Here is a 22,264-nt window from a genome sequence, read left to right on the forward strand (position 1 = left end):
ACCTCGTCACGCCTTCTCTGGCGTTCTTCACGTCTCGGTGTGGCTCGTCATAATTTAGCATGGGGAAAAACATAAAATCTAGGCAGCCAGTTATTTTTGCATGAAAAACAATCATTCATTTTCTCATCTAACCCTAACTAACCTTATTGTCATGCACTCGTCCTAATAAAACTACCCTACACTGTGGCACTCAACCTTTGATGACTTGTTGCTCAGCTGATAGAGTTGTGCCCTTTTTGATGTCCTGTCATACAGAACCTGTGAGTCGCTTTTGGATAAAAGTGTCAGCTAAATGATCAATGTACGTGTATACCTTGTACATTTAGATAATTGTGCTTCAATTTTGGTGGTTGATATTTTGCAGTCATGGAAATGTATTAGTTGTTAAAAGAATAGTCATGCATGTTATTGGTTATAAGCAGAGAATAGAAGGAGGAGATTGTAAGTAAAGTTGTTTTCATCATTAATCTTTCATCTCGGGCACTTCTACTTTGTCTGGTTTTATTCAGAATTCATCTCTGATTCGTGTGCCTCTTGAAAAGAGATGATGAAAACGACTGGTTAGTTATTGTTAGTATGGGAATTAGGTAGATTTTCATGACTGCAAATTCATCATTTGTCTCTGATTCATGTTGAATAAGTGGTTCTCTGTTGGTCCACCAAGTCTGTGGTCAGAGTGCAGGCATTTGCATTGCTTTGTCTCTCTCACGCCATACCCTGTGGGTTTCAAGTGCCCACTCTGAATAGTGTCTGCTATCGTCTCGTTCCTGTAAAAGAAATTTACATGTGGGTGTTTGGATGCAGATTTGTTTTAAATGGTCAATCGATTGTCTCTCAGCTCCACACCATCTTCGGTTGAGTCTCGTGGTAACAAAGAGAAAATCTGCATCTAAAGCGATACTTCCTACTATACTAAGTATAGTGGAGATACTAAGTTGAGTCTCTATAGGTGTGGTCAGACTGGCTATTTGCATTGTCTTTCAACTCCACATCGTCCTTAGCTGGTTTGAGTGAGTGTTTAAACACTGTTTTGTAATTCAATTTAGAGTTAACTCAGTCTGCCTCTCCTGTAACACAAAAGACATGTTAATTTCCCACTCCTCTAAGACCATCTGAGTGGGTTCTCCTTGATTGTCTGTGAGCTTAACAAAAACATCAGCTAGTTCTCATCCATCCCATCCTAGGATGTAATGATAGTGTTATCATTTATCAATCATATCGCATATGTACACAAGCACCATAAGAATGTGGAACCACACATTTTGAATCATGTTTAAAAATGTCTTACAATGGAAAGGGCTAGTTATCTTTCATTGGTTCTTTAGATAAACACATTAACTCAAGTGAATATAACCTACTTGTTAACCTAAACATCTTACTTTTAAACATAATCTATGTTGTTTGTGTCCAAGTTTTCAACATTAAAAGCTTATAAAGTCTAATCTAACTGTTACAAAGGATCAGATTAAACCGAATATATATATTTATTTATTGATATATATTGCATAGTATTTGTATATCGTTTGATATCCCTTGTATATTCCTTGTACATATACACGGAATATCCCTTTAGCCTAGTACAGACCATAATATTTCATTCTCCTATTGGACAGCGGTCCACAGGCGCCAGGGCCATGCCTCCAGAGTCAGGTTCAAGGCCACCGTCAAGACATGTCTGTACATGCCCGGCCTTGCCCAGGAATACGAGACAGAAATGAGGTTGGCACTAGATTGTTCGCCGTGCATATAAATATGGCGCAGGTGAATACAGAAGTAGAGTTACCCAATAAGTTGAAGCCTCACCCACGATACAACGTGCAGTGAAGTATGGCCTGTTTGGCCCCAAATAGAGCATTGAGACCGCGTGCAAATTAATAACTGAATTGTCAGAGTTTGGCGCTATACCGTCGAGTGCGACATATTTCTATTAAGTCAGTAATAGTCTATTTGTGTATAGTGTATCGTGCGGCTAAAGTTCTACAGTGACCAGCATCACCAAGGCGTTCTCTTTCCATGGAAAGAGAACGCCTTCAAGCGCAGCAACGGAGCGACGAAGATCGCATACGTCTAGAGATTAGACGCCTTCAGACGGAAGAGAATATGGTAAGGGACTGGGCCGAAGCCCAGCGCGCCGCCGCCAAAGCCCAGCGCGCCGCTGCCGGTGCCCAAAGAGAAGCAGAGCGCGACCTCGCTCTCACCAAGCGCGAAGCCGAGCGCGACCGATTACAAGCGCAGATAATGGAGCAGCTGATCACCAGGGCAACACCCCCTCCCTCCGCACGGGGTTCCAGGGCCTCGTCAAGACAAGGGTCAAGGGCACCCTCCCCTACCCGATCAAGCGACCCTGAGCCCGACCACCAGAGAGAGCCTATACCCCCCTCCGAACCCCTTCCCCGACCGGTCCAAGTGAGACCCAGCTACAAGGAAGAAACGGTCTACACCGCGGAGAGGCTAAATAGACGACTACAGGATCTAGAGGACCTGCCAGAGGAAGAAGAAGAGGGAGAGGAGGAGAGTCAAGCCCGACAGCAGCACAGTACTCCACAGGACCAGGAGGTCCAGTACAGCCCAGGCTCTACCCCCGCGGCTCTGCGCTACAGACCCCCGACTCAATTCACGGGTGAGCTTGACGCACGACCAGCCCCGAGGAACAGCACCTGGATACGCGGGCCATGGTACCCAGCAGGTACCAGCCCACCAAGAGGCGTAAGAGGAGACTCGCCTAGGAGGCCTCTCTTCCAACTCTCACCGATGTGCCAGCCATCCATGGCATCATACATTGGCACACCGACGTTTCCGGACTTCACCCACGAGAACAGAGCACAGTACACGGAGCTACGAATGTGCTTAGAGACAATGATGTCCGATGTAGCTGATGAACCGTACAAGTATGCTATCCTACTGAAGCACCTCAAGGTGCCCCGAGCGCACAATATAGCGCTGGCCTGCCACCTCTACTACCCCATACACAGCGGCTCTAGCAGCACTCGACCAAAGATATGGACGCATATGGGACTACGTAATACAAGAGATAAGGCATATTGACCGCCTACCCCCAGCCACAGACAATCGCTCACTAGATGACCTGTCTATCAAGGTACAATCCCTGGTAGGGATGCTGGGGGCGCAAAGAGAAAAGGGTATGCACGAACTGTACGCGAACTCTAATGTCGAGAGGATTTTAGAGAAGCTTCCGCCCGCCCGACAAGAGCGCTTCAGGCGGCAAAGAGACCACCGTGATCCTAACGGTCCCGAGCCATCCCTCCTAGACCTAGCCGACTTCCTGGCGAGAGAAGTCAACAGCCTACGGTTGGATACGTTCATGCGGAGCACACCAAGCTCCAGAGAGGGACCTAGGAGAGCAAACGATGGCCGCAGATTGGTGACCATCATGCACCAATCAGAATCAGTACCGAGCAGCAAGAACCACAGTACCCCCTCGATGAAAGAGAAGTGGAAGATGGTGTGCCCGTACTGCGAAAAGGAACACTGGTTGTCACAATGTGACACGTTCAAGAAGATGACCGCCGACGAGGTGAGTCAATGGATAAAGTCCAACCGACGCTGTTACCGATGTGCGCGCAGTCACATGGCAGCCGATTGCCGCTTAAAGAAGAGGTGTAATCGGTGTGACGGAGCCCACCTAGATGTCCTACACGACAGTAACAGAAGAAAGCCTGCACCCTCAAGCAGCACAAAGGCAAGTGTTATGTACATTGACCCCGCCAGCAGCGGGGGCGCCCGGGTGCTCTTAAAGGTGGTCCGCGTAACACTGAGTTACCAAGATAAGGTCATGGACACTTACGCCGTCCTTGACGACGGGTCAGAGAAGACCCTTCTCCTCGCGTCCGCTGCGGCCCAGCTGGGGCTGCGGGGGAGCGAAAACCAGATGACGATTCGGACAATAAGAAGAGATCTAAAGACGATAAAGGGCGAGAATGTCTCCTTCACTATCGCAGCAAGCGGGCAGCCAGAGAGACGGTATAGGATTACTAATGCTTTCACCAGCCAAGAAATAGGCCTGTCGCAGTACACCTACCCCATCGCCAAGCTGATGGATAAATATGTGCACCTGCGTCAACTACCTATACCGCTCATAGACGGTGCCACCCCGACCCTGCTGATAGGCTCCGACCATGCAGACCTCATCGTCCCGATTGACCGGGTCCACACAGGGCCCAGAGGCTGTCCTGCAGCAGTCGAGACCCGCCTAGGATGGACATTACAAGGCCCCCTCGCTAAGTCTCTTAACCGAACAGCAGCCACTAACTGCCTCCACTCCAGAGTGACAGAAGAAGACACCACCCTCCTACAGCATGTCGAGAGGCTATGGACACTAGAGACAATGCCCTTTAAGAACGAAAAGAAAGACATTCGTTCCAAGGAAGACATCTACGCTATAGCCCTCCTCGAGCAGGGGACAAAGAGAGTCAAAGTCAACGGAGTGATGAGATACGCAACTCCACTCCTGAGGCGAGAGGGTATGCCTACCTTCCACGCCCCAAAAGAAGCGACGGAGCGGTATCTATTGAACACAGAGCGGCGCCTAGCCAGAGACCCCGCTCAAGAGACTGTGTACCGCGCTGAGATTAACAAGCTAATCACAGCGGGACACATAAAGAAAATTGACATTAAAGAGGCCGATCAGACGACCGAATCATGGTACGTGCCGCACCACAAAGTCCACCACAACGGCAAGGATCGTATTGTGTTCAACTGCAGCTACCAGATCGGATCACAAAATCTGAATAAAGAGCTCTTGCCCGGCCCAACACTCGGCCCCTCTCTACTAGGCGTGTTACTACGTTTCCGCCAAGACAAGGTGGCCATCAGCGGCGACATCAAAGGGATGTTCCTGCAGGTGAGACTAGTGGAGGAGGACAAGCCCCTGCTGCGGTTCCTATGGAGAGAGAGGATCGGGGATGAGCAACCAGCCATCTATCAATGGGAAGTCCTCCCTTTCGGAACCACATGCAGCCCATGCTGTGCTACGTTTGCACTGCAAAAGCACGTCGCAGAGGACCCAGCAGCTGATGAAGAGGTCCGACAAAGTGTAGGAAATAGTTTCTACGTGGACAACTGTCTGCAAAGCGTCTCGACGCCAGAAGAAGCCGAGGCCCTTCTACTCAAGCTCCGCGCCTCCCTGATCAAAGGCGGCTTTGATCTCAGGCAGTGGGCCAGCAGCGACCCGCAAGTATTGCGCAGCCTCTCCCCCGAGGACAAGGCAGCAAGCAGCGAGACCTGGATGGCGACCATCCCAGGAGAAGCCCAAGAAATGACATTAGGACTAGTCTGGCGCTTCAAAACAGACTCGCTCCATTATAAACACACACCCCTGACCAAGGAGCAGGGAAGGTCGACTGCACTACCGACCACCAGACGGAGTGTATACAGAACACTCGCCAGACAATATGACCCGTTGGGATGTATTCTACCTTACACCACCAGGGCAAAGATGATTGTAAGAGCGTTATGGGACAAGGACCAGGGCTGGGACGACCCCATACCCGAACACCTTGCATCCACATGGAGAGAGTGGGAGACGGAACTCAGCCCACTCCCAGGTGTCAACATACGCCGCAGCTACTTCCCACCCACAGTGAGGCCGGAGACGTGCCAGATGGACCTGCACGTCTTCAGCGACGCCTCCGAAGTAGCCTACGGTTCGGTGGCCTACTTGCGTGCCCGAGAGGAGGGAGGAGAAATACATACTGCTTTCATCCTGGCTCGCTCAAGAATAGCCCCACGAAAGCAACAATCTATCCCGCGTCTAGAGCTCTGCGCAGCCCTAGCAGGAGCGCAACTCGCCACGTTAATCCAACGTGAACTCACCATTCCGGTGCAAAGAACAATCTTGTGGTCAGACTCCACGACAGTACTCACATGGATCCGGTCTGATTCGTGCAGATACAAGGTCTTCGTGGGAGTCAGAGTCACAGAGATTCAAGATTTAACAGAAGTAGCAAGCTGGAGGTATGTGGACACAAAACACAACCCAGCTGACGTCATCACCCGGGGAATGTCCCTGGATGACCTCACCCGTCACAACCTATACAGTGACGGGCCAGAGTTCCTCAAGCTCCCGGAAGAAGAGTGGCCTACACCCACCCCACGGGAAGCGAGTAAAGAGGAGGCCGAAAACAAGAAATCTATGTTCTGTGGATTGAACACACTCGTCTCCACACACCCCGACATAGACGATTGCCTCACCCTAGAGAGTGCGCAGCTAAAGACATTCCTGTGGCACCACCCAGAGGTTCAGCTCACTACTGACATTACAGCAGCTGACTACGAAGAAGCAGAACTTCTTCTACTACAACGAGCCCAGAGAGACTCGTTCCCCGATGAGCTAGACTGTCTACAGGGAGCAAAGCCCGTCCCATCAGACAGCAGACTGCTCCACCTAGCCCCCAAGAGCGACGCCCATGGTCTCATCAGAGTGGGTGGTCGTCTGCGGAGAGCTCCAGACTTACCGGATGACGTCAAGTACCCGATAGTCTTAAACAGCCGACACAAGGTCACAGAGCTGATCATAAAGAAATACGACGAGGATGTGCATCACGCCGGGGCAGAGAGAGTCTTCGCGGAGATCAGACGTCGTTATTGGATACTGCAAGGGAGAGAAGCAGTGCGGCGCTTCCAGCGAACCTGTCTAGACTGTCGTAAGTGGCGAGCGCAGCCCAGTATACCCCGGATGGCTGACCTACCTCCCTGTCGCCTCCGACTCGGCGACAAGCCTTTTCACTCCACCGGTATGGACTGTTTCGGCCCGCTGTATATAAAGAAAGGAAGAGGAACCGAGAAGCGGTGGGGTATTGTATTCAAATGCATGACCACCCGAGCGATGCATATAGAACTCCTTCCAACCATGAGCACAGACTCATTCCTTATGGCCTTCCGAAGATTCACATCGCGGAAAGGCAAACCGTCTATATTATTGTCTGATCACGGGACAAACTTCAAAGGCGGAGAAAGAGAGCTGAGAGAGAGCTTCCAAGCTATGGGCCCAGAACTTAAGACCCACCTCGCTCCATCCCAGATTGACTTCCAGTTTAATCCCCCGAACGCACCTCACTTCGGTGGAACTTGGGAACGAGAAGTACGTTCAATAAAGACAGCCCTGTACGCCGTGCTTGGGGCCCAGACCGTGGCGGAAGAAGTCCTAATGACAGTCCTCACGGAGATCGAGGGAGTATTGAACTCAAAGCCCCTCGGTTACGTCTCAAGTGATGTAGCAGATGTCGACCCAGTCACCCCCAACACACTCTTGATGGGGCGGCTGGACCCCGCGCTACCACAGACAATGTACAGGCCTGAAGAAGCGAACGGCCGAAGAATGTGGAGGTACAGTCAAGTATTGGCTGACAAGTTTTGGAACAGCTTCCTACTCCACTATCTACCGTCTCTACAGACCCGCCAGAAATGGGTGAAAGAGAGAGACAATTTGACAGAAGGAACAGTCGTCATGATTATCGACCAGTCACTACCCCGAGCTATGTGGCCGGCTGGCCGCGTAAGCAAAGTGATCACCGGTGCCGACGGAAAGGTCCGAGCAGCCGAAGTGCTCGTCCAAGGACGGATCTACACCCGACCCGTGGCGAGGCTAATAGAACTGCCAAGGCTCCCCGATACTATCGATGACGACCATGACCCCATGACTTTGTGAACTGCCCGACCCCTCACAACAGACATTGAGTAGTGGACAGTGCGGTTAATCTGTCTCTGCTTAGCTAATTAGGTGGGACTAATTAGGAGGCGGCTGTTACAAAGGATCAGATTAAACCGAATATATATATTTATTGATTGATATATATTGCATAGTATTTGTATATCGTTTGATATCCCTTGTATATTCCTTGTACATATACACGGAATATCCCTTTAGCCTAGTACAGACCATAATATTTCATTCTCCTATTGGACAGCGGTCCACAGGCGCCAGGGCCATGCCTCCAGAGTCAGGTTCAAGGCCACCGTCAAGACATGTCTGTACATGCCCGGCCTTGCCCAGGAATACGAGACAGAAATGAGGTTGGCACTAGATTGTTCGCTGTGCATATAAATATGGCGCAGGTGAATACAGAAGTAGAGTTACCCAATAAGTTGAAGCCTCACCCACGATACAACGTGCGGTGAAGTATGGCCTGTTTGGCCCCAAATAGAGCATTGAGACCGCGTGCGAATTAATAACTGAATTGTCAGAGTTTGGCGCTATACCGTCGAGTGCGACATATTTCTATTAAGTCAGTAATAGTCTATTTGTGTATAGTGTATCGTGCGGCTAAAGTTCTACAGTGACCAGCATCACCAACGCTTCCTCGTATCAGCTAGAGTGCTTATCCAGGCTGGGCTGCTTTCATGGCGCTTTCACCCGAGGAGACCTAGACGAGAACCGTGTGGACATGTACACTGGATTAATCTACCCGACGACTACATAGCCCTTTGCGGCTGGATTATATTTGTTTTGGTCCTGTGATTTATGGAGCGGAGAATCGCAGACGCCTACACGTGTGGGATTTACCCTGTGAGGAGCCACGTCAAGTCTGCGCCTCAGAGAGCCTGAGGCCGGCTAGCTTTCTTCACTGTGGAGCTACAGTCTACGGAGAACAGCTGTATTCGTCTGTGGATCAAGAGACTATTGCACCGTCTCCTGTACTTGGAGTCTCCTTAGTCATCGTTGACCAGACTCTCTACTACCGACAGATCCTCTACCCCCTGCTGGCTTACAATCGGGGGGACCCTTCCAGTATCTCCCGCTATATATTACTAGTGTACCATAGATATAATTCCCTAAGATTCAGGTTGTATAATTACCTCCTGCATAACCAGAGAATGGACATTCATTATTGATTTGCCTACGCACATTCCTTTGCCTTATAAGCGCATCCAAAGTAAAATAGAGAAGTATATTATGTACCTTTTGCTGCAATAAATACTTAATTACCACTTTGTGTGGAACCGATTCATTGTGGGAAGTGTTCATCATATTTATATATCATGTACTGTATGGCCAGTAATTAAAGTACATAAAGCGGTAGTGGTTTAATGATACCATACTTATCAATACAGTCAGGGAATTGTACCCCTCAGTTACACTAACGCTGTTTATGTGGACTACAATTCCTGTACTGCCATATACCGGAAACCGGAAGTGTTTGTTTAGCTCCCCGTATTGGTCAGTATGACCGGTACGCCCACAGATATAATTCTGAAACAGACATTGTAATTAGCTTTATGTGACTTATAACATGTACAGTAAAGAAAACCAATCACTCAAGCGATATGGGATAGCTATAATTCACTGCGAATGAGAAGATAGTTATGTCATGCAGTTACATTAGGATTTCATACTTACCGGAAAAAGCTGGCGTGTTCACGTTGGATCCTCACAGTTCAGTTCAGTTATTGAATAACCATATTAACTTACCCCCTTTTGTGCCCATGTGTATCTTTAATCGAATAGTGGTTCCTGAGGCTGTAGTACGTTACGTGTCGTCAATGCAATGTTCGGCTCGTTTCTCCGGTGGTCTGGGATAATGCAACTCTGGAAACACTCTTCTGCATCTCGCCACCGCAACTCAACACTTTCCAATAGCAGCGCGCACATACATATACAAATAAAACATATACTACACGTGGATTTCATATACCCTCGCCCTCGGGCATATTAAACTTTACGTTCGCCTATGGATAGGCTCATAACAAAACCATAATTACACGGCGCGCATAGCGTGACGTCATCGCTCCAAGCGACGTTCGTGCGTTCCCATTTGCCTCGGAAATAACGCTTTGCAATCCTGCAGTACTAGTTCCGCGAGCTCTCAATAGCCTGGAATTTACCTAAAACCAGCGTTTTGTAACCGAATGAACGTCACTTGTGCATAGTGAAACGTAAACAAATAGAAACGATAAAACTATAATTTCCAACCGGACGTTGCATGTCACGCGAGTTGTACCCCAATGTTATTCCCATAATGTTAACTCGTCTCTCAATGCTCGGCGCGATATCAGTCGGCATACTGTGCACATACAAACGAGACTTTAAACAGACAAACAAACATTAATACATATAAGTTAACGTGTGTGTATATCTGACTGTATTGGATCGCTGTTCGTTTAGTCGACCAGCATCTGCTGCGACAAGGCATTTATCCCTTGATATAATTATACATCGTTATTAAAGTCATAACGACCGAACCTGACTTCGAAATTTACCAGCGATATATTAGATTATATATACCTTTTAATCATACTCTCGGTCCCTTCAACCCGCGACTAATGTCCCGTTAAATGTACATTCACGTACTGCCGAGGCATCGCCGGTCATCTTCCCGCTATCTGTATAATCAATTGGTTAATTCAATCCGAATACATCGTTTTCAGGAATGGAAGAGGTTGTGAGCTTAGTTTGAGGTTGAAACTATGAATATTATGACGCTACTCTGGTAATTAATAGGTTCCAACAGAGTAGCGTTTTCCAAGGATATCACATCATAATAAGCTCACGTATCTTCTTTTGTTGCCTATATTTTAGTCTGCATCAGCTTAGACTTGGGTTAGCAATCCAACAACCTGTATTGTGTGCCTTAGCTTTTGGTCGGCTCCAACTCGACCAGGAATAGCACTTCAACCTTTGTGCCTAAACTTTCGGGAATAGCACATATAACCCATCCTCTCAGAACCGCCTGATAAGGACCCAGGTGCATGCGCGCCCTGGTAACGATTCTCAATACAGATCAGATATATTAATGCACATTATTCTTACTCAGCCATGATCTCAATATTTGACAACATTCTGTAATGTTCACCTGGCACAGAGAAAAGCGGGAAGGTTTTAATTCCTTGCCATACATTTTTGGTCGACCAGTCTATTATACTCACTTTTCTCTGTATAGCTGAAATGATACAGCACGCCGGTAGGACGCAAGAGTCCGTCACAAGTTCGTAGACGCCAATTGTGGGATATTTGTGGATATCCTGATGAAGAATGTTCTCAGTCAACCGAGGTTTGGATAATAACAAGGTTTATTAACCAAACAGATAGAATACATAGAGAGAATGGCTGAGGGCTTCCCCCAGGTGATCAGCTGAAATGACCCAGGTAAAAGACCCCCGATAGATCTCGGGAGGAGACCTATATAGGTAACAAGGGGGGGGGTGTGGTCCCATTTGATAGGTCAGATGGGGGGGGGGTATGGTGTGGGGAGAGGGGAGGGGGATGTCTTATTCCACAGATAGGGGGGGGGGCACAGGTATGGGGATATAGGGGAGGGGAATATATTTACATGAGAACATTATATTATACCACAGAACACAAAGCACCGCGCCCGGTGGCCCACCCCAAGGGCGTGAGACCCCTCTACCAATGCTTTGATCTATTCTGTTAACATCCCCCAGAGATGAACGAGAATTCGTCGAGACAAGCCTAGTACACTGGCGCTCGGAAGAGACAAACTCCATCCCAGTTGCCCCATAAAAACGCTGTTTCAATGATGAGCAACCAAGGCGCGCAAGCCCATGCATGGTTCCTATCAGAAGCACCCAGGGCTAGCACTATATACACGTCGAGACCCAAAACATATCAATGGACATTCTAACAAGAACCCAGATACCGTTCCTCCAAGCCGCCTGGGAGAACGACAAGAAGCCGCTTTTTTCACAGAAAAAAATACGGACATGGGTCCCATACGACGCGGCTATGGGAAAACAACACCCCGTCAACCTGCTCCATAAAAGAGGGGATGGGGAACCCCCAGAGAGACTTCCCACGTGAGCAATAAATTGAAAAGACATATGCAACATTGAGCTATGTAACAATTGGACTAGGGCTCTCTGAGGAGGAGGCTCTGAAACTCTGAGGAGGCTCCCTCACTGAGAGGGAGGTTCTGAACTCACAGAGGAGGCTCTGAAACTCCATGAGGAGGAGGCTCTGAAACTCTGAGGAGGCTCCCTCACTGAGAGGGAGGTTCTGAACTCACCGAGGAGGCTCTGAAACTCCCTGAGGAGGAGGCTCTGACCCAATATACACACTACTAGTAGGGAGCAGAGCAGAAGAACAAATCATCTCTACTGCATTGCATCACCTACCAAGCTCAATACACATACAACAGAGCAGAACTTATTTTTAAGTTCTACTCACCTTGACAATAACAGAGGTCCACAACATGGAGCCTGAAAATAACTCACGAAAGTCTCACAACCAATAGAAACGCGCCCAGTGACGTACTCTATGGAGGGGGGAATTCCGTGGCCCACCGCCCAATATGGCGTGGGACCAGGAAACTCCCTCCCCCCTCCCCTCCCTACCCTGTGACGCACTGACCCAGCAACGTGACAGGAAGCCCGAAGGACAGGAGGCCCAACCCCCTGACCAATCAGAAAAAGGGGAGGGAGGTTTTATCAGTTCACCCCCTCATGACCCCTCACCCCTGATACGATGCAATGACAAAGCAGAGCCATGACACCAGTCATAGCGTGCTACATGAAGCGCATGTACACCTGTCAAGGTAACAGCTTCACATAGGCTCATGTGCGAACCTGCCACCTGAATTTTTACACCTTTTCCTAAAGGAAGAAAAACACAGACCAAGAGAGGGCCCCTTTAAGGGCCCTGGTACAAGAGCTTACAGATGTAACTTCTGTAGGCCAACACCTAACCCAGTTGTGGATCTTAACGACACACACACCCCTCCATCACAACAAAAAAGGCAAAAGTACACTCTCACTACCGTAAGAGGAAAGCCGTTTTTCATAACGAGAAAAGACACAAGTCCTCGATTAAGTACTGGTCACAGGCCTTGCTAAGTCCACATGACAGCGACCAAACAATCTTCAGAAAAAAATTGCCTCTCTAAGCAGGAGCACAACCCCAGCAGAAGCTGAGGGGTTACACCGTATCCCCACAAACATAGTGAAACAATATATTGTAAACAAAATCATGTTTGAGGGGAGGGGGGGGGGGGCCCAGGGGAAAACCGGGGGGAAAAAACCACCCCTCACCACCTTACTCCTGATACGACTCGTTTGAACAGGTACAGCCCTGTTTATATGTGAAACTCGCCACCTGTTTATTGTCATCACAAGCTGAGAGAGGGACTCACCCCTCGATCACATGCCACTATGCATAGCTTTGCAGGGTTTTTAACCCAGCCAGTTGTGAGCTCAGCTACGTTGCCTAACGTTACATGAACACACAACCTCTCATCATACAACAAAACAACGCTGTTTTCTAGGTAGAGAGAAAGCTATACCAGCAATCAAGACAATTCACACACAACACATGTCGCATCCCCAAATGTAGTGAAGCAACATACGTTTTGGAAAAAACATCGTTATTACAAAACATTCGGAAGGGGAAAGGAAGGAAGAGGGGGGAAGTGTCCAATGGACCCTTACCTGCACCAATGAACGCAGGCAGAGAGGACTGCAACAGGCTGGTCTTCACGTTGACGAAGGCCCTCGCTGGCGTGGCAAAAGAAGCTAAGGCCGGAGAAAGGCTCCGGCGAGACACCCCCTCCAACAGCCGATCATGGTGCAGGGCCGACTACATCTTCTGTCAAAGATGACGTCGTAGTCAGAGTGCTATGGCCTGCTATTCTCACGGCTAATGTTCAACGGTGTAGCACAAGCTAACAGCTAACTCCAGGCTAACTGGTAGCATCAGGCTAACGTTCCCAGCCGAGCGAGTGTACAGAGCTACCGTCGTAGCTAACAGCTAACTGGCTAACAGGTAGCTCAACCCAGCTAGAACGCAAGCTAAGCAGCTACCACCGAAACTGCACAACGTGAAAACACAATATAGGCCAACACTTCAGACAGCCGCTGTCTGTCCCTCTCCTCATCCGAAGAGAGAAGAAGAAAAGAAGTCAACACAGTCTTCAGAACGGTGATTATCAGACACAGCGGTGCCGGCACAATTACCTCATGGGCTGCAGCCGACTTGAGCGTGGAGATATTCTTATAACGAAACACCAAACCCACCTCCCTTGCGCCGGGTAACTTTCATCTTGAAAGGCGGGGCCCGCACGGTGACAGAGAGTATCCGTTTGTCCAGAGATCCGGGGGATTGAACCGCAGATTCGGATATGGTCCCAGGCAACAGAGCTCCCGATGAGGAGCTCATGTAACGTGGGCGTCAAACCAGAACCCTCTCCACGCCGCTAAGAAGCAGCAAAAAATGGTACCAGCCTGGAGCCGGCTTTCGTAAGTCGTGTAGCCATTCCCCCCCATAGCAACACAACTGGCGCTTGCATCTCAAAACCATCACCCACCCGGAGAGGCAGCTAGCCCTCACAACGGCCGAGCGCCTCTCAAGCAAAGTCCAACTGCAGCTCCTTCATCGTAGCTCCTCTTCAACATTTCACTAATCTCAAAGTGGTGTATACAGACACTCGCCGGGGTGAAAACAAGGAAGGAGCTGTTAGTATGGCCAGGCGGATGGGTGTGTAAATGTGCATGTGAAAATGTATTCAGTGCTAGTACTGATATGGAAGTGTATTCCAGTATGACGCAGAGCGGAGCTACACGACTTATAACTGACTAAACGAAAAATAAATGAAGATGACTAAATATGATGAAAAACGAAAAAGGAGCACTTGACACATGACTAAGACTAAAACTAAAATGAAAATAGCTGCCAAAATTAACACTGGCTGCCACTGAGCTCGTTCAGCACCTTCTTGCGATCACGTGTACAAAAAAATCTAAGCAAATGAATAAAGGGAAGGTGATTAAACAGAAGGTTTTGTAGATACAGTACTGAATTCTACCATCCGGACACATGCTATTTGAAATAATTATAGAATATAGAATATCAGGCCTATAAATTACCTTATTATAGCCAAGTTGCATATCACTGGATCCGGCCAAATCTACTCTACTAAATGGCGTCGCGGAGCTTTTACCGTCGATAATCGCCTGTAACCAAATACATTTCAGAACCATCTCTCGTTTATACGCTTCAAATTTATATTTCCCTAAATGAGATAATTCATACATATTATGAAAGCCCAGGTGTTGTTTTATTAGAATCTGTTAAAAGCAGGAGGGGATGGCAGTACAGGTGGATGCCGTCAGGATTGATATACCTAGGAATAAAGCTGATCCCAGGTCTGAAAGAGATAGTGCAAGCCAATATTGCCCCTATAATCGAACACGTTAGTGCTCTGACCCAGAATTGGGCCAAGATGAATATGTCCCTCCTTGGGAAGATAAACTTAGTAAAAATGATATTGGCTCCCAAATTAAATTATATCCTATATATGCTGCCGCTGACTCTCCCGACTCAGTTACTCAAACAGTATGACAAAGTCATTAATGTAAATTTGTGGGGGGGCAAAAGGCCGCTATTTGGACGGGCCAAAATGTATTCAGCAAAGGAAAATGGCGGCTTATCCCTGCCTAAGCTAGACTGGTATCACTATGCGTTCTCACTCTCCCAGCTCTCCAAATTGAATCACTCGACTGAGGAGGCACCTGCTTGGGTCAAGATGGAGGAGGAAATGGTATATCCCTCATCTCTGGAATCCTTCCTGACACAATCAGACAGACCTATACCTTTTAAGAACCCTCTAATGGCGTTTGCACAGGCTGACTGGTGATAGCCCATATCTAACTACAAGAGCCTCTATATGGTATAATAAAAAATTAAAGATTGGTAAGAAATCAGTCATATGGGACGACTGGATTAAAAGGGGGATACATGTACTAGGTGATATAGCCGGGGAAGATGGGGTATTACCTTTTGAGGATATTAGAGAGGACTTTGGTATAGATAATAAAAACTTCTATAAATTCCTACAGATTAGACATTGTATATCGTCATCAATGGGAGGGCCAAAATGTGGCCCGATTACTGCAATTCAAGAGATATTTTATAAAGGATGGCGTAGGAAAGGCGGTGCGTCAAGATTCTATGATGTTATAAGAGAACACAATGCACCCAAGTTGGTGGGTCTGAGGTTGAGCTGGGAGAACGATGTACGTGAGGATATTACTGAGGAAATATGGGAGAAGCTGGTGTCCAAATGGGGTAAATTCTCTAGGGAGGCACAATCACAACTTATCTTTTACAAAGTTTTAAACAGAAGCTATTGGACGCCTAGTAAACTGGCCAGACTAAAATTAAGGGACAGTGACATCTGCTGGAGATGTGAGAAGGAGACAGGCACTTTACTACATATTATGTTATACGAATGTGAGAAAGTCCGGAAAATGTGGGATCAAATTGTGATATTCCTAAGTAAAGTTCTGAATGTAAAGGTAAATAACTCCCCAATGGCATGTGTGTTGGGTATAGTACCGAAAGGGATTAAACTGCCTAAATACCGGGGAATGTGGTATAGAATGGCCATGATATCAGGATGTAGAATTGCATTACGACATTGGAAATTACCCATTGATATTACTTTTAAAGAATGGATGGAACTAATGTTCCGGACAGCATCATATGAAAGGGTGACATATAGAGTCGCAGGGAGAGAGGATATCTTTGCTGAGGTATGGGACAGTTTTCTACACCTGACTGAACGGTCTGGGGACGAATGATTAAGGTGGGGTTACAGTGTTATCAAGGATGAATGTGAAAAAGGGGATCTGACCTGATGGTACCTATACTTTATATTGTATTATGTATGTATATGCATAGATTGTATGTCCGGATGGTGTATCTATGGAATGGCCACTTTCTCTATCACACTCTCACATGCGCATATTTAGCCGCATACGCATGTCTAGGACACACATACTCGTATGTGTACATAATTACACACACTCATATGCACAAGGCTGAGATATACATGCCAGAGGCACACATACATGCACATACTCACTTGTAGGAAACAGGCATACACACACGTACTTATACACATAGTTGAAGCATAAGCTCTCACTTACACATATAGGGGATATACACATACATAGGGGACACACACATACATAGCTGAGACGCACATGCATATACATACCTGAGATACACACTCACACAGGGGGCAGAGACACACATGGATACGAGACACACACAAGAGGTAGGATTACAGTCACATACCTGAGAGATGCACACACGTATGAGACATACACACATACTTACGTGATACACGTACCCACATACACATATCTGAGACACACATTCATACATGCTCTCACGCACACCTACATATATCTGAGACGCACCCTCTCACGTGCAATATGGAGAAAGATGGCATCCCGATAGAAGATGCAGCACATACCTGCTTGCAGGTAGATCGGACCGTCTACATATAACGTATGTGCATCAGGGATATATATGCACAATGTATAGTAATTTTTTTTTTTTGTAAGTGCTTTTTTAATTTCCATGTCAGTTGTTAATGTGTTTGTATGAGTCTCTTACATGTTTTGTATGTTGTTACAAAAAAGAAAAAGACGAATCTTGGATGTTGCATATTATGCTGTGGAAAGATGTATTTTGAATATTGGAAAGATTTGTGCAAAAATATCAAAAAAAATTTAAAATCTGTTAAAAGCCCAAAACTGACAAAAATCCGTCATTTGACATAAAAAGGCATTCCTATGTAGTTTGCCATTGCGACTTCCGACTGATTCTGTGAGAGCACATCACAATTACAAATACATTCTAAACGAACCCATAAAGACGCATGAAGACAGACCCTCTGAGGCAGAGTCATTGACACGTTCATTAAATCCGATGGAAAGTGTATCAACAGAGGCCATGTGTGTGTTTATGGGCGTCGCTCTCCCACTCGTCTGGGGTTGCTTCTTGAAGCAGTCAAAATGCGCTCCTTGGGTACAATGGTTGAGAGGTTATGTATCCTTCCACGCCGGCGCGGTAGGATACATCCCGAATAGATTTACAGTACCCTGTGTAACTAACCAGAGTGCTACGGTTTAAATTTGCATCAGCTGAGCTTGCACCAATAGGGGCACAGAGGGGGCCAATCAGATTTCAGCAGGGGCAATTGCCCCTCTGGCCCCAGTGGTAAATCCACCACTGGTTGACCTCCAGGTTACCTGGAGGAGAGAAGGGATGTGAGGTACGACCATGTAGCCGACCCTACTCTGTAAGTATAGGCATAAAGATGATGACTGCTGTCAGAATACACACATTTTAATATACACAATGCTTATAATACACACATTTTAATATACACAGTGCTCAGAACACACACATGGAAGTGCGAGAGGGCACAGGGCCTGACACATTCCTTCCACCGCCTCGCGCAGACGAGGGGGAGGATGAAAGCAGAGCGGGTAAGATGAAGAGAGAGAGAGAGATTCAGTGGAGGTATAGAGCAATCGCTTTGGAATTTCTGCTTGAAGAGCTGGTCTGGAATTTAGAGTCGTGTCAGGGAGCTGCGCAACGGGAGGAATGCAGCCCCGGTGTCGTTTATGGGAAAGAGATCCACCGAGTCGTGACATCATCTTTGTCTTGTGTGTGAGGGAGGCGAGCGGCACTGGCGATGGGCAGGGTCGACGAAGTTGGATCACAACGCACAGCCGGGTCCTGAGTGCAGAAACTAGGTTATTCGTGTTTATTGGTGTGAATCTGTGGAACATGGTTGTTACGTTTTTAAAATCGCATTTGAATTACTTACTGTATATATATATATTTATACCTAACGTATATATATTTATCCACATCTGCCTGTATATACCTGCATATAATCATTTTTACATTTGTAGATACAATATCTGTATCCCTTACCTACTCTTATTAGTTATACCGCTGGCCAGATATGACTTACTACCAGTGTCTTTATTTATACCTGTATTACAGTACATACTACTATAACACCTACATCTGATTACCGCTATTAGTCAGTAGTACTCATTTATATATTTTATACCCAGTTTAATCACCTGTACATTGTATATTACTATTGCACTTTACTTTTTACCATTTGCACTCTGGTTAAATGCCAAACTTATTTTCTTACGGTACTTGTGCTGTATAATGACAATACATTTTAATCTAATCTAATTAGCTAAATGGTGTTCCTGGCTCCAAAAGGCACAGGTAATTGATTCATCACAGCTAATTCATCCCATTGTGACATCATCAAGACCCCTACGCTGTGCATCTTCTGGCCGCCTCAGACCTACTCCTATCCGAGCTCCGGGAGGGTCATCAAAGAGAAGTCGCCTATTCTCGGTCCTTGCCCCACAATGGTGGAACGAACTTCCCAAGTTCCCACCACAGTTAGGACAGCCAAAACCCGATCAATCTTTCGCCGTCGACTAAAGACGCACTTCTTCAATCATTATCTGAAATCTAATAAAAAAAAAAAAAAAAAAAAAAAAATCTAATCCTAACTAACCTTACTGTCATGCACTTGTCCTAATATACTAACCTACACTGTAGCACTCAACACTTTGATGAACATTGTTGCTCAGCTGATAGAGTTGTACCTGTGAGGTTCGCCTGTTCCCTGGACCTTTAATTCCCTGTCTCCTCACCTCACCAGCCCCCACCCTCGCGTTATTTTACTCTCCTCTGCTCTCAACAGCCCACACCCTTGGACTACCTTTCACAGCTGTGATAAGTTATGATTAGCGCCCCAGAGGGCTTTAAATACATGGACTTCCCCTCCAGTCCTGGTCGGGTCGTTCTTATCTGTATCTGTATGCTGGTTCATCTCCGGCGTGAGACGTTGTGCCACTCCAGACCCCGAGCCGGCGCGCTCTCCAAGCCGGCGCGCATCGCTTCCTAATCCTCTACGGGAGGATGCGTCTCTCCTAGCCGGCGCGCTCTTCTAGCCGGCGCGCTACTACTCCAGACGCGCATCGCTTCCTAATCCTCTACGGGAGGATGCGTCCCTTCACTTCCGAGGAGGATCTCCTTGTCAGGCCTCCGTCGTCTGAACCCTGCCATCCCTGTAAGCAGCTCTGGCCCTCGCCCTGTCCAAGGCCTTAACCCTGTTTTTTCTGTCCCTGTCTCCAGCCCGCCTCCGCGGGCCTCTGTCCCTGTTCCCCTCTCCAGTGCCCCTGTTCCTGCCCTGTCCTTTGCCCTGGCCCTGTCCCTTAGCCTTCCCCTTAGCCTGCTCGCCTCTTAAAGGCACAGTGCCACATTTTTCCCTATTTCTTTGTTCCAGTGTTTTTGTGTTCTCCCTTAAAGGGACAGTGCCGCTTTTTGTTTGTGTTGAATAAATGCCCTGTTTTGGCTTACTCTCATACCTGTCTTGTGTTGTGCGATTGGGGTCGGTTACAAACCATAACAGTACCCTTCCTGCTGTCTTGTTGTACAAAACTTGTAAGTCACTTTGGATAAAAGCGTCAGCTAAATGACAAAATGTAAAATGTAAATGTAAGTGATTCTGAGCAGCTTGTTTAGGCTTGTTAATCTTCTTTTACTCACATTTAAGTAAGATATTTAGTAAGACCAAGTAATTATAGTAATTTAGTAAGATAAGTAATTATTACTTTCTTCATTATTATCACTTATTTTAAATTGCTTTTAATTCTTGATTTGTTTGTTTTACAATCATGTCTTATTATCATTATTATTTATTAAAAATAACCATTTAACCATCTTCTGTGAATGCTAATGTTCCCTCAAGTGCGTCAAGACCCTGCATTCAGGTTTTCCACAGATTAAAAAACAATATACAGTACAGTACAGTTATATCACCATTGTCATGATGACATATGGTTTGTCATAAATGGTTGTCTGATCATTAGATTAGATTCAAATGTATTGTCATTATGTCATTATGTATTGTAAGTACAGTACAACGAAAATACATTTGGCATTTAACCAGAGTGCAAATGTAACAGTAAAGTGCAATAGTAATATACAATGTATACGGTATATACTGCATTAGTCTATTTTAAACCTTTCTCCAAGTATCTTAGGTTCAGGTGAATATCACACATCACTGGGTCTGGTGCATTCTTGCTCAGTTCAGCGTATTCAGACTGAGGTGTTACATAATGGTCACTGGAGTAGAAATATACATCAAGACTGTTACTGTACATCTGGTCACTGGAGTAGAAATATACATCAAGACTGTTACTATCTGGTCACTGGAGTAGAAATATACATCAAGACTGTTACAGTACATCTGGTCACTGGAGTATGTTGAGTTATAATCATGAGATCTTAGATTTGTTATAATCAAGAGACGATATGACACAGGCGATAGCTTTCAAGTCCGTGCATGCTTTATTTAACCCCCCCCCCCCCGTCACACATCAAGGTTCCTACCGCACAAAGGTTCCTATACAAATATAACCTAATACTACATCTCCCTTCCTAGGATAAATAACTTTCCCTGAACTTAGGATAAATAACTTTCCCTGAACTTATAACATGACAGTCTCAACAATCAACCATAGTAGCTAAATATAACTAACTAATAATATTTTCCGCTTCTTCTGTATAAAGTTATTTGCAATTATACAACACATTAGAACGGTAACTTAACTTCTTTCTTAGAGAAGGGTGGGGTAGACTGCCCAGCCCTTCTGCAGAGTGTGAGGATTATTCTGCCACATTTCTCACTCTGTTCTTTTTTTTATTATCATTATTAGGGACTTAACTACGTGTGCACACAAAGTCCTTTAGGTGCCCTGGAGGGCCCCTCACTCTAGGTGGGTATCGTCTCTCAGTCATTAAGCTCTGTGGCTGCTGCTGCTGTTGGATTTGAGTCACCTTAGCGACATGTGTCTCCACTACATCTGTTTCACGGTTCACCCATGGTGTCGTCTCAGGTAAGTTGGTTTCAGTATCTGGAGCCACCAGGGTTGGGGAGAGGTGAGACCTGTTTCTCCGTAGGGTACCTCCTCCGGGTGTCTCCACAAGGTAAGACCTGGGTGTGCCTGCCATAGACACCACTGTGCCTCGCTCCTTAGTGTCTCTGATCCACACATGTTCACCCGGTTGGATGAGGGGCAACTGATGTGTTCTGTGTCTTCGATCGTAGTTCAGTCGCTGTTTTTGTCTGTAAACTTGTTCTGTCTTTCTTAGTTTCTCTGTGTCGGCACATCTTGGTTTTAGTTGGGACGGGATGACAGGAACAAGAGTTCTGATTTTTCTTCCCACGAGAAGCTCCGTGGGACTGAATCCGTTTGCGAGTGGGGCGTCGCGGTAGGCCATTAGAGCAAGGTAGGGATCACTTGACTTTTTGATCAAACTTTTTATAGTTCTCACTGCGCGCTCTGCCTCCCCATTGCTCTGTGGAAAGCGAGGACTGGACGTCACATGGCTGAAACACCAGTCCTGTGAGAACTTGCGGAAACACTCTGATGCATACTGTGGGCCATTGTCCGT

Source organism: Notolepis coatsorum (assembly GCF_963971535.1).
Source record: "Notolepis coatsorum genome assembly, chromosome: 7".
In the NCBI taxonomy this organism is placed as follows: domain Eukaryota; kingdom Metazoa; phylum Chordata; class Actinopteri; order Aulopiformes; family Paralepididae; genus Notolepis; species Notolepis coatsorum.